Here is a 15,203-nt window from a genome sequence, read left to right as displayed (position 1 = left end):
ACCGCATGATTACCTGTCTCGGGCGGGCTTTTGTAGCGTTAGTATCGTCTGGGGCTGCCATGTTGGGGCCTAAGCGATGTGCTCTCTCCACCTTTTTTGGAAATGAGAGACCCAGGGCTTCAGGGAGTTCAGCTTCACAGATCTGTTTCAGATGTTGTAATTTTACAGATTCTAGGAGACCAACAATTCGCAGGTTATTGCATCTTGCCTGGTTCTCTTGATCTTTTACTTTATCACGTAACATAGCAGTTTCTCTGGTAAGCATTCTGACCTGCGCAACAGTGGAAGACGATACATTCTCCACCTGATCCATTCTCTGCGCCAGATCCCCAACTTGTTTAGCGTGCTGCTGTACCTCGATCTGGAGAGCTTGGAAAGATGCAGTAAGGGTAGTGACCATGGTCTCTTTCAGATCCGGTGCTAGTCTTTCAGCCACAGCAATGGCGAGGTGTTTATAATTAATGGGTAGCGTCTGACCTGGTAGGGAGGACTCCATTTTGTCTGCCATAGACACCTGAGAGTCCTGGGACAGGAGGACATAGTTGGTCTCAGCGAGGTCTGCCACACTCGGCAGCACGTCTGTTGCTGGACATGTCCCGGATGGCTGTATGCGTTCCACAGAGATGAACATGTTGTGTCCGCCATCGTGAGGCTCTGTTGCGCAGCTGAAATGCTGGTCGCCGCCGGTACCCGCTGGACAAAGCGATCCATGCAGGGATGATGTCGGGAGAATCAGGGGGGAAAATGGAGTAAGCTGGCTCCCGTTTCTTCCGATCAGGTCGGTATAAATGCGGTTAGGCAAAGGCGGTCTGGAGGAGCTGTGTCCCGCGTGTCCTCACATCCCTGCGGAAAATCCTCCTCAGTTTTTATGGTTTGGAAGCTATAAGATATAGGATCTCTAACTTTATTTTTCTTTTTAGTCAAAACTAGTGGTAGATTTGGGGTCAGAGTATTCGACTTCCTCAAGCTTTATCACTTGTAAAAGCATCATATCCCCCTTTTCTAATAATAGCACAATTTTATCCTTTCCCTCTGTCACAAGGCCAAACTAGTTTAATGAATGCCATTTGCTTTTTTTCAGATTAAGCAGATGAGAAAATATGGAACCATCTGGCAATCTGCATTTCTAAAAACAAATACTGACATGAGCCTAAAGAGGCAAATTAGTCTACAATTAAAAGGCAAGAAGCTTACAGACATTACTGAGCTGAGGGCCAACTGAAACAAAACTTATCTCCAACAAGATATTGTCCATTAAAGCAACAGCTTAGAGTATTGCAAAAGATGTTGGTTGTTCCCAGTCAGCTGTGTATAAAGTTTGGTGGAAGTAAAAACATAAATGGAAAGATTATAAAAAGAAAATATGAGTTGACCAAGGAATGTATCAAAGCATTAACATAGAATACAACACTCAAACATACACAGTAATATAAAAGAAAAACATATGGGTAAAAACAGAAATGTGTGTTTGTGACAGAACTGTAAGAAATAGGAATTATGTATAGAAAAGTTAAATGAAAACCAGCACTAACAATTAAACATAAAAAGACTAAGTTACAGTGGGATAAACAGTGTAAAGAGTGGGGGATTGGATGAAAGTGATATTCAGTGATCAATCACCAATTTGCATTTGCCAAGGAGATGACTGCCTGAAGAGGTCACATTTCCCCTCTAATTTATGATATGTTAGGTAAAAGGCCATCAGCGATAATAGTGATTCCATTTAAGCAAATGTAGGGCAAACAGCCTAGACAAATAAAGACAGTAATACAGTAAAAGAATTCTAAAATACAGTACAGCCATAATTTTAAGGTAAGAATAATGACCTTCATTGAAGTCAATGGAAAATTGTCCGACAGTGCACGTCATATAAAATAACAGCCACAATCGATTGATACCGATAATGAAAATGCTTATTTATTATTATCTGTTTTTGACAAAAGATTTTAAAAAAAAATACATTTTTCAACTATTCACATGTTTCACTCAACATTATAGCCCCATTTTTGTACTTTTTACTGTGTGTAAACACAGCCTAAGAGCCAATGCACAGGCGCACCTACAAATTTTGGACACTTTTCTTCTACCATTGATACAAATGAGGCTCGGTGATTATACATAGATTTTTTTTGATGATAATGCAGTTTGACATAGAGTGGATTAGCCCAGATCTTAATCCCATTGAAAATTTATAGAGGAAATTTAATAAAATTGGTCCATGACAAGACTTCATGCGGTAAGGCTGATCTGTCACCCACTCTACACAAAAGCTGAATCAATGGAGAATAGTTTTCTATATTAATGAAATCCAAAGAATTCAGGCCCTTATAAAAGCCCTGGGAGGAGCAGGAAAGTACCACTTGGTAGTTTTTGTGATGATTTCACAATTTATTCTTCTGCTAAATTAATTAATGTCCATATAGTCGAAAGGGCGCCAAGAGTAAATGTATTTTTTGTTACCTTGATCCCCTGTGCCATTTTCGAGGACTTTGTAGATTAATCCATATGCTGATTGGTGCACTGGTTTGGAGTGATTTGGTGAAATGGTGGCTGGGCTACCACCCTCAGTGCACTCATCCTTTTTGAAAAGCCTACTCCTTCTAATGAATAACGAGACAGGGCTCTTCATTGATGTCCAGAGATTATCACTGCAGAGAACCAAAGGGATAGGCTGGCCAGGGAGGATGGGTCCCATTATATGTCCCTCCTCTGCTTCCCCTCCCACCCAGTACAGGGAACCTAAGTGTCCCACACTTTCTCTGTGGGCGGGCTCGCGCCTCCGCTTCTGTCACTCTCTGCTCAAAGAATTGACACGTCTGCCGCGGAATTCCGCCACATTTACTCAGTGTGAACATATCCTTAAAGAAGGTAAGGGACCTATTCCACGGGATGATTGATTATCGTTCAGATTATCGTTAAATCGTTTGAATCTAAGCGATAATCGTGAATAGCAGTTAATGATTGACGACCGAACGAGAAATCGTTGATCGTTTAATAAGACCTGGACCTAAGAACGCAAGAATGATCATAAGTAACAATTATCGTTTCATGTCAATGGGTGAACAATTTCAGGCCTTTCTCAAAAGCGGTCGTTTGGATTGTTTATCGTTAACGATTATGTGAATCGTCCCGTGGAATAGGGCCCTAAGGGAGTCTCGACGACCCCCTGATTTATGGCCCCACTTGCTGGTACAACATCCGTCCCTAGGCCACTGAGTATGACTAGTAACATTGTCTTTATACATAGTTTTTCTGCATAAAAGTGAGTGCTCCCACCAAAACATATATAACCAGCATTGAATAGTTAAGAAGGGAGCCATGCTGACTAACCATATGGCTTCCTCTAATGGCCTGAGGATGTGACAGGTGAAGATGAGGAAATAAGCAAAACTGTGCCTCATCTGCATTTTGATGACAGACAAATTTCCTGTTACAGTCGCATATTTGCATTCTGCAAAACAATGGACTCTGAAAAGCAGAAATACACATTCATATTTCATCCCGCATCATTTTTAGAAAGCCAAATACAGCTTTGTAATTTAAAATTTGTCCATCCATGAAATTCTTGCAAAGTGAAATTTTCAAAGTTTCTTTCATCTCTAGTGACAGGAGGATCTGCCAGATACTTGTTGTTTACTTTTCTGCTTTGCTGCATGAAGTATACATTGACAGTAAAGTCCTACTAGTACATCCTATGGAGCATGGAGATCTACAGCATGGGACCATTATATAAAATGCCTCCCCAGAGATCAGCTGATCACCAGAGCTCTGACTGCTGAAATCACTGTGATCAGCTATTATCATTAGCGGAAGCTAATGTAGTGATACATAGCACCCATTCCTTTATATCTACCTGAATACAGAATTCACACACACAAAAAGGTGGCTGATGTAAACAAGTCCCTGACCGGCTTTATCTGCAACCTTGTAGCTTCTTCGCAATACTGGGAGGGTTACTCTGAGGTCAAGTTGCTGATGAACTAATTGTGATTAATCTTTTAACATTTCAAAGTTGCAGATAGGGACTTGTTTAAATCAACCATCTCGGAAGAGAGGAGTGGGGAGGGAGAGATGGGAAGAAAAGCTCACACACAGTTTTTAGTGTCTTCAGCAGAAAGCTACAGCTTAGAACTGGGGGAAGGAGACTGAATAGATAATAACAAGTATGGAATGAATTGTCAGTCACACCATGGTCAGCAACATATCAAAAGTTATGTTGGGGTGGAATACCCCTTTCATTGTAAATACCTGTAGTTACCATAACAACCGTGAACTGTTAGGACAACTGTTTATGTCATTGAGAAGGTTCCATAAGAGAAAGACACATTGCCTTGATTAGTGCCATCTTGGATGCACCAGAGGACCTTGAGCTTGACCTATTTAATCTTCCTACCCGTGAAGTAATTTGGAGGTTCTAGCAAGGAAAAAAAGAGGAGGTAGTCTGCTTTAGTCAACCCCTTTAAACAACCCCTTTCTTGAAAAGTGGACCTGGATCGGTAAAGGACAAGAGATACTACCGCTTAGCCAATAATAGAATGACAGATATGGCATATTGGCAGATATGGTATATTTATAGTCTATTTGTGCTGTTATAGTCTGTAAATAAGATAAAAAGTACAAATTATTCAACTATGCTATATTGGTATTTTCCTCTAAGTCCAGGAGAGGGGCAACTCTCCAGCCATGGCTCCCTTGAGGTTTCTTCCACAGGGGTTTTTCCTCATTTGAATGCAGTTTTCAGTGTCATGTGACTTTAAATAACATTGTGATCATTTGACATTGGATTATAATGTGTTCTGTCTTTATTTTGCATTCTTTGTTTGCATTCATTTTGCTTGGGAGTTGGGGGTCCATCATTTAAAGACAGACATCTGCCCGCCAAAGAAATACCTTGTTCCATCTTCAACAGGGGATCAGTTAATATTGTTCTATGAGCTCACCATCAAAGCTACAAAATCACACTTTTATCTGTATGTGTGTATGTTTGCTTTTTATTGGCGTAACTGTTATTTTAAACTTATTGTGGCACCAAATGTAGACCTACAGAAAGTGTTGGTTTTATGCTACCTGTGAGAAGCACCCGAATTACCTGCTGGATAGAGGTATAGTGGATCTTTGACAGCCATCATGATGGTAGCAACTCTCCTCTACTCATATATGCCACTTGATGAATTTTATTAATCTAGTGAGATTGTGAGTCCATCGAGTTCAACCTATAACCCTACGGTGTTGATCCAAAGGAAGGCAAATTTCCTTTTGAGGCAGATGCTAATCAGAATAAATCCCTGGATCAACATCTTATCACATGTAATCTAGTGCCCATAACTTGTAATATATTTATCGAGAAAAGCATCCAGGCCTCCCTTGAACTTATTTAACGAATCAGCCATGACAACATCATGTGGCAGAGAGTTCTATAGTGTCACTGCTCTTATTGTAAAAAATCTTTGTGCTGGTGGTGAAATCTTTTTTCTAGATGTAGCGGATGCTGAAATTGTAGGTGCTGCAGAGATGTGAGAGAAGCCTTGATTTACCTTTCAGAAAAATGTTTGGAATCACACAGACATCAAATGGAGGGAAGTTGTTTGAGGGAAGACTTTGACTATTTAAGGATTCATTTTACAGACACAACAACTTAGCTAACTTTCATTTCTTCCACATTATTTTTTGGCGTTTCATGTGTAGGAATCTATTCTTAAAGGGGTAATCCAATATGAAGAAGTTATCCCCTATCCACATAAGGGTTGTACATCATTCATTCCAGTAACAATTCTGTCCTTGTTCTTGAGATCACTGGGAACCCTAATGGTTTGTCTCTTACCAATTAGCTTTTTACCCCCTGTCTAGTGGATAGGGGATAATTTATTTAAACGGGAATACCCCTTTAATGACATGTTTAGTAATGATGTCAAACGGTTAAAATATTGGTTCATGTCAAATAACCAGAGGAGGTTCTGAATACAGTAAAACTGCAGGTTTTCTGTCTCCATTCATTTAATCAGTTGTACTCAGTGCTGTAAATATTCCTGCGTTTAAAGGAATGGAAGGTTCAGAGATAAATTACCATTCAATTGCCTGCCAAACATGAAACATTCAATGTGATTTAGATATGGCTGATGTATAGGGATTTCCTGCACATTGACGATTACGTTTTCAGGAATTTGAAATTGATGATTCATTTTATTACCTTGTAAAGCAGCATGAAATATACCCAAGAATGCTTTCCTTTCAGATAACCCTGTTTCAAAATCATTGGGAGTAATTGTCATCACAAACAATATTTTATGTAGAAAAAAAAACTTTAGTCCATGTTAGCTCATTGTTGCTTTTTTATTGATTTGTATCATCTGGCTTTGCAATGTCTGCGGCCAAAAAAAAAAAAATCACACAAGGTTTTCCTCACACAAATTAGAAAAATTATTGAAATTTTTGGACATTTTATTTCCAAGTTCTATAAAGAATCATATAAAAGATTCTTTAATCTTTACAGATTCTCCAAGAAAAAAAAAACCCTGACATATACAAGAGTCAGTGCATTGTGACTACTCCTGGTGATCTTATTCATGGTCACACTACCATTACACTTTGTCCTCCATATAAAGGGGTAGTGATCACTTGTAGTGTAGTGATTTGTGAAGAATATAACAATACCTGCAGAGTGTTTGCAATCCTGACTTCCTTGTATTCTATGTCTGTGTCCAGCTAGCATCTGCAGGTCATGGAGTCAGTGAAGTCAGTGGAGTGTAGCAGACAGTATAATTTATGGCCACTCCATGGAACATGCCACCCCGACCAATCTGCCCCCTGAGCAATAAACTCATTTGGCCTCATGGCAAAAACGGCCCTAGGCACAGCAAAATTCAACCATAATTTTGAGTGAAGAATACTGTTTACAAAATTCTGCTTACAAAATAATTTTTAGAGCAATAAAAAAAAAAAAAAAAAAAAATGGCAACACATTTTTTATAGTAACCATCACTCCTGGGTGCATCTCCGTTTAAATTTTTGGCCAATCACAAGTCCCAGGCCCTCTGGCCCGCGTCTTCATTCCTTTTTTACATCCTTCTTCTGCGTCTGGCAGCGTCAGATGACTACAGCCATGTCGCTGGAGGTCAGGGAATGTATATTCATAAGGGGATGTTATCACAGTACCTGGAGGACAGGCATTATGGTGCACTAGGCAGCTAAGTAATGCCCCCCACCTCCTGTGTATCAAAGGAGCTTATTGGATTTTTGTGATTGGTATCACTAGGGCTATGTAGACATATCAGCAGCTGTAATGGGCTACAAAAGTGTTTTCTTTTATTCATTTTTATTGGATCTATAACAGATTTAAAGAGTTTAATATGCTACTTATTAAAGGGTTTATCCAGTGTTAAAACATAACATGGCCACTTTCTTCCATAGACAGCACCACTCTTTTCCCCAGTTTGGGTGTAGGTTTGCAACTCAGTTCCATTGAAGTGAATGGAGCCTAACTGCAAACCACACCTGAACTGGAGATGGAGACAAGAGTTGTAGTGTCCCTGGAATAAAGTGGTCATGTTTAATACTGGATAACCCCTTGCACTTTCTCTTTACTATATACAGTAAAGTTGTTATTATTATTATTATTATTATTATTATTATTAGTAGTAGTAGTAGTAGTAGTAGTAGTAGTAGTAGTAGTAAACCTATTCTTAGAAGGTGACTGTTCTACCAGATCTCTCTATCTATCTGTCTGTCTATCTATCTATCTATCTATCTGTCTATCTATCTATCTATTTATTTATTTATTTTTTTTGTGACGTTCGCATTACATTATGGTGAATCACTTGAAATATTTGTGGATTTTTTTTTTTTGTTTGTTACGTGTCTTTTAACATCTAGAACTACAAACTGTAAACCATATTAGAACAATAACAACTTTACATTTAATTATCATCCAGTGAAGTCAGAAGCTATAATGCAGGGCACGAGTTTGGCATCATGACTGATTCCAGGTACTTGACTCACTTCACTACATATATTTATATGATAAGTTATTCCAGTAAGTCTAGAGTATGACATACAGTATCTTTTGTTTATTCACTTAAACAAATCAATAATTGATACATTCAAGCCAATGTTTTTCAAAATATAAGTGACACTCTCATTGTTATTTGTCTTCTCAGATTTAAAAGGGTTGAAATATATTCCTGGGCTAGGGGTTGTATAAAAATAATAAACCTACTATACTCACCTCTTCCGTACCCCTGCAGCTGCTGCACTGAAGAGCTAGGTATCTATCCATCCCCACAAAATCTGCCCGCTCAGCCAATCAATGGCCAGAGTGGTGTTCCACCTCAGTCACTGATTCGCTGTGTGGGCAGGTCCTTTGGAATCAGGACAGCACAGAAACCATAAGAAGCAGAGACCAGCAGAGGACCAGGATTGTTGGGGCGACAGCTACCGGGGATGTAGGAGGTTTAAATAATATGTTTATCATTTTTAGACAACATCCAGCACAGAAGCAAATTTTTGTCTTGCCTGGAAAACCCCATTATCTGTGTGTGTGAACCTTTTATAAATGAATGAGAATAGTTATTCTGTTTTTGTACACAATTATTATCCAGAACAAATATATTTTCAGAAAATACTTTCAGAAAGTAAAAAAAAAAAGCATACTCACCTGATCAACAGATCAACAGTGACTCATGTCAATCAATAACTGGCTATGCAGGCAGTTCCTGGATGGTCATCACATCACAGGGAGCAGGAAGAAAATCACAAGGCTAAGGACCAGGATCAAGCAGGAGTACAGCACTAGGCACTAGGGGACCAGAGCAGGTGAGTATGCCTTTTTTTTTTTTTTTTGCAGCATCCAGGGCCCTTTATGATATTATTGTATATATATTTTTGTCTCCTCAGACAACCCCTTTTAATGCACTTATTTATATATATTACATTTCAAAAACAAATGAAATACCTTTACTATCTTTGGCTTTAAGTAAACAAATGATTGAATGAGAAAAAAGCTCGACATTTGTACTTCATTAGGATAAGCCAACCCTATAAAACTGATATAAAAATAGAAGTGATGACTTCAGATATCTGGAGTTAGTCTGCCGTAGTACAGTGTTGTCAAGTTCATCCATGAAATGGGTCATAAATTCAGGCACTAGACTGAGTCCTTGCATCAATGACGATGACTGTTTTCCGTCAGTCTGGATTTGCAGCTTTTTTTCTTCTTGTCATTCTTAAAATTGACTTTTAGTATAGCCTTTAAATTTGTTATACTGTGTCCTGGTCCATAGAGATGTTTACCCATGAGTGTATGCAGATTCTTTCTTATCGTGTGTCTGCGTGCAGTGTCCCAGAGCGGGTGTCCACTGCTTCTGTGTAAGCAAGTATAGATTGGTACTATGTGTTGTATACTCTGATATTAAAGTCTATGATATAGTGACTCCCGTCACCAGATGTCCCTATATTACCTGTCTATTATTGCACAGGTGAAGAAAAAACTATGTTAAGGGTTAACTGATTTCTGTATTGATAATATGGGTCATGCTATTGTTTGGTAATTGCTACCTTAACCAATCCCTGAGGTAGCTACCTCAAAGGTCCCCAACCTATCCTAGAGGATCTTAGTTCCTTTGCCCAATTAGATCCCCTGAAACAATATATACATATTGGGGGTTGGGCTAGTTGAAGTAGGTTGATTCTAGAGTATTCTATGAGCAAGAGAATGTATAATAGAGAGCCTGCCAAGGAGAATCTTCCAGGACCTGGCTTGGAGGCCAGGACCAATTTGGGGGGCATTATGAGATACTGTATCTGATTGTTCCTTTCTACCTGGCACTACCCTAGCCATGTCCGGCTAAAGCAACTCACAGTGCAGCTGTGGTGGCAAGGCAGGACTAAGCCTATCCACACTGGGTGACATCTTCAAAGTTTCTATTGATAATTTCAGACCTCAAAGTTAGTAGTTAGGTAAGAGTTTATTGGCAAAAACTACTGCAAGTGCTAGGTTTCCTTAGGGGTTGCCTTGATGGCTAGCTTCTCCCACTGGGTGGGCCTACATCCCTTATCCTGTGTCACTCTGTGCCCACAAGATAGCTTAGGCAGACATTCATTCCCATGGACATAGGATTTTTCTCTTCTAACAGCCCCCCAGCTGAGAACCCTAGGGTTTACATAGGGCCCCTGACCTCTAACCGACAGTCCACTGTCACCACCGTTGAGACAGCTAAAAAGTTTATTTTGTCACCACCACTACTAAAGTCAAGTCTATTCCAGTGTATAGTATATTCATGGACTGTGTAAAGTATCTATATCTATCTGCGATCTGATATCCTTTCTTATATACCAGCGTGCCAGCTGTGTTTCTTCAAGGTTGTCTATATTTATTATTACAAGCCAGAAACTGAAAGTATGACTCCTACTTTGATTATTGCAACTGTGAAAAGACTGTCTACTGTACTTTGAAGAGACTGTATTATGTGTACTTTCCTTGTTTACAATATCTTACTATGTGTTTACTACTGCACTACACCTGCATTACACCTATCCTAAAACCAAGAAGCCTTGTGTCAGTGTATCCAGGGGTGGACACACATACCACTGCTGGCCACCGTAAGAAGTGCCTGTTTGGTACATCACCACCTCTCCCTTCTAATCCAACATCTAGTAACCCTGGGTCACTGCATGTACAGTTTTATCCTTAAGGGTACAAACACACACACCGTATACGCAGCAGATACGTAGCAGATCTGCAGCAGATTTGATGCTGTGTTCAGTTATTTAGATCTAATCTGCTGCGTATTTGTTGCGTATTTGTTGCGTATTCGCTGCGTATCGCAGCAGTAAATATGCTGCATATACGGTGTGTGTGTTTATACCCTATTTGTAACTTTTGCTTAATCCAACAAGATGGAAAGTGCAATAATTTAATAAGAGTAGCCAACTAGTTGTATCAAAATACTAAACACTAAAATGGTACAAGGTAAAGAGCCATAACATGATATCCATTTGTTCCTCCTTGCTATGCCATAGTACTGATAGAAAAGTGCTGGACTAAACAGACTGGCATGTGGAGAGAAAGAGGTTACTGATGCACTGGCTTTGCAACAGGCTTTGTGAGTAGAAAGGAAAGAAACAGCAGCAGCATAGTTCTTTATATTCAATTAAGGCATACTGCAGAAAAAAAAATCAAATCAACTGGTGTCAGAAAGTTACAGATTTGTAAAATGCCCTGTGGGAAATGACATTTTCTTTCCAGTCTCACATGGAGCTCTCTGCTGCCACCTCTGGCCATGTCAGTTCCTGACACGGACAGAGGTGTCAGCAGAGATCACTGTGCCCGACTGAAAAGAATAGACCCCTTCCTGCAGAACTTATAGCAGCTGATAAGTACTGGAAGACTGGAGAATTTGAAATAGAAGTCATTTACAAATCTGTTTAACTTTCTATCTGAAATCTATTTAAAAATCTCAAGTCTTCAAGTACTTTCAGCTGCTGTATGCCCTGCAGGAAGTGGTGTATTGTTTCCACCAGTTAATAAAATAAAAATGCAGAAGTACCCCTCTCTTCCCTTTTGTATAGAGTGTTTGCATTCCCTGTTGTCTGAAAACTTCTAAGTCACTTCAACTCCTAGACCGGCACAGACTCGCAGCTTGGATGTACGCCATCTCCCTCACATGTGGTAAAATGATTGAAATACATTGTAAAAAAAAAACAAAAAAAAAAACCTGTCCTTTTGAATTTTTATTAGCCTGATGATGAAGAAATAACCTTTCCCTCCAAAACGCATTGCTAGGTTTTATTGTTTTATGTTGTTATTTTATATTGCTTAAGTATTTTGACCTTTTATGAAAGAGCTCTAATAAACCAGACCGTAAGTTGATTTGGCCAGCAGCACTTTTTTTTTTCTTTTTTAAGTACATTTTGACCACAGCCTTTTAACATCTATTCGACGGATTGTAGTGGCTGTATAATACAAGGTGAAGAAGGGTACATGAATGGCAGGTATATGTATAGGGTTTAGTTGTGATTGGTCTAGGTTTTCTTGAATGAGCACAATCACTCTATTTCTGAAATTAAGGGGGAAGATGAATTTAACCTTCTGATGGCTCCTCACTGAGCATGGGGGGCTGAGGATAAATGTATATCTCTTACCTTCACCCTCTGCACTGTTCCCATGCAGTTTTAATGTAGTCCTCTGTGCAGTAAGGCCATTTGGATCATTACCCAACCCCCATAGGGCCGACATACTCCCGGACTACATTGAACTGCACAGGAACGATGTCGAGGATGAAACTAATAGACATACCTTCATGCTCAGCACCCCATGACCAATAGGAAGCTATCAGCAGGTTAGATTTGCCCTGAAAAATGAATAAATTAATGATGATATCATTAGAGATGAGTGAACCGGTTTGCCCGGTATGGGATCCGGTTCGGATTTTCCCAAAAATTCGGATTTTTGGAGATCTGGTTCGATTTTTTTTTCTTGCTTTCTAAAATGGCAGCCGCCATTCTAGAAAGCAGGAAGTGTTCCGGGCGGGAAAAGTGCTTTCCCATGATGCCCGGAACACATCCAATCAGCAGGGATCTTGTACTAGCCCACCCCCTGTGTGAAGTTGGTATTGCTTTAAAAGGAGCAGTCACATGACCGCACCAAGCAGTGTGTAGATGGAGAGAGAGAGAAGAAGCAAGCTGCTGTTGTTGTGGTGTACTACAGATTACTGAGAAGATATTGTGGAAACGGAAAGGAAAGATTAGGAAAGCGGAGAGGAGAAACATCTAGTGATTGAGAGAGAAATATAGAGAGGGCAAATGATAGATAGATTAGGCATAGGAAAAGGGTGCACGGAACCAAAACGTGCAGTACAGATATACAAGTCCTATACTTCTGATATTGTGTATATCACATCTGTCTTATCCTGAGAGACAAAAATACCTGGTTCAGGTGTATAGCATTATATCTTAAAAAAAAGTGCTATATACCCAATTGTTGACTACTGTTGCTCCTGCCTGGCCTCCATGTTGGCTACTGCTGATCCTTCCTGCCCTCCATATTGGCTACTGCTGCTCCTTCCTTGCCTCCATGTTGGCTACTGCTGATCCTTCCTGGCCTCCATGTTGGCTACTGCTGCTCCTGCCTGGCCTCCATGTTGGCTACTGCTGATCCTGCCTGCCCTCCATGTTGACTACTGTTGCTCCTGCCTGGCCTCCATGTTGGCTACTGCTGATCCTGCCTGCCCTCCATGTTTGCTACTGCTGCTCCTGCCTGGTCTCCATGTTGGCTACTGCTAATCCTGCCTGACCTCCATGTTGGCTACTGCTGCTCCTGCATGGTCTCCATGTTGGCTACTGCTAATCCTGCCTGACCTCCATGTTGACTACTGCTGCTCCTGCCTGACCTCCATGTTGACTACTGATCAAATTCCCTCCATGATCTGAGGGCAAACACAGACGGTAGTGAGGTAAAAAATCAGGAATAGAGGCGCAGTCAGGAAAACAAGCCAAAGTCAGGAAAGCAGCATCTAAACACAGAAACACTAGTGGTGTAGGGGAATGCACCAAGGATTACAGGTGTCCAGTTGTCAGCCTTTTTGAATAGCCATGATTTTGATGCCAAAAAATGGCCATATTCTTCAAATTACCAAAAAATATTTGCATAATATGCCTGTAATTTGGTGCCAAAATGACAGCTGTCCAAAAGGGCAGCCATAAAATGGCAAAAAAAAGACATTGTGGGAACATAGCCTATATAAGAGTAAGGTTGGTGCTCTTTGGATTTAGTAGACCTTCTAAAGCACAATACTGAGCACATTGTATATATTGCATTGACTAAAGATTCCCTTTAACTTGCTTAATTAGCAATTTGGAGGTAATAAACAATGAAGAGACACAATAAAGCATCTGAACAAAAAACGAGAGAAAAAAATCCCAAATGACATCATCATGTACCCAGTATATATCTTCATACTACAATTACTTAAAATGAAAGCTAAGGAGCGGCAAATGTTACGTTTCATCATCATTCGACCTCTGATTATAAAGTTTATTACTTATCAATAACTTTGTTTTTATGCTCGTGATTACAATGCAGCAAAAGAAATTGAAAATGTAATCATTACAGCAGAGAGTCCATCTCATTGATGAGATGTGGCTATGTCTGCCGCAAAATGACCTCATCAGCTTGACTCAGCTATTAGTCATCTCTACACTTACTGAAATATCATTCCAAGATTTCAATCAGCAGATTTCAAGAACAACAATGCTACTACTTTTTTTTTTTCATCTTGGCATGATCTTCCTTCAATCTGAGCTGCAAAATGCTCTTAAAACACACAGATCTGGATACTTACTGTCATAAGATGGTCATTACTTAACTAACGTTCCATTAGTTCAGCACAATTAGGATTGGGAAGGCATGTAAAGCCATTGATTTCCAATTTTGATAGGATTTTTATCATACTGTATGCGGAAGCACGAAGATGCTTGTAAAGTAGAGCTAGACTTCTCTCGCTCAGACACCTCTTTGCTCCATTTTCTCAACTTCTTAATTCCCTGCAGTAAACAACTATTTATATAATCCTGCAATCAACTATATGTACAGTTCTGACACTCAATCCCTACCACTTATCTCTTATTATTAGCATCGAATGCTCTGAATTCAGTATATATGATCAGAATACTGAGAAGATTTTGAAGGGGGAAAAAACATTAAAGATTTAAAGTATACCTGTTTTCCAAGAGAATTTTTAGACTGTTGTGTATCTACATGATTATAATAATATTTCTGGCTCATCCGAGGCATTATAGGCTCCTTTGGGGTTGTTGGAGAGAATAGGTGGAGGAGGATATGGGATAGTGTGAAATATCCCATATTGTGTGAAATATAATAATTGTGGAAGGCGGAGTGGGGTGGCGTCCCAAGGTGTTGAGAGAGGATAGGTGGTGAGGGAAGGAGAGAAGGTGACTAATAACTACACTAATTAAGATCATGAAGGATGATATGCCAGCTGTTCCAGGTTTGCCCTCTAGTAAGGGGTGAATGTGGAAAGATGGGGAAAAGGGGTGGGGTTAGTTTTTTAGGTTGAGAATTTAAATAGAGCTGAAGTCCTATTTTCTTCCCTGGTTACTAAGATTTTGAATTACATTGGAATAAGTAAATGGAAAACCCTGATGCAAATTTTAAAGTGTTTTGTTATATATGATAAGCTTAATAAAAAGTA

This window comes from Dendropsophus ebraccatus, chromosome 10 (assembly GCF_027789765.1).
Source record: "Dendropsophus ebraccatus isolate aDenEbr1 chromosome 10, aDenEbr1.pat, whole genome shotgun sequence".
NCBI classification, from domain to species: Eukaryota; Metazoa; Chordata; class Amphibia; order Anura; family Hylidae; genus Dendropsophus; species Dendropsophus ebraccatus.
Note: the sequence above shows the minus strand (reverse complement) of the source record.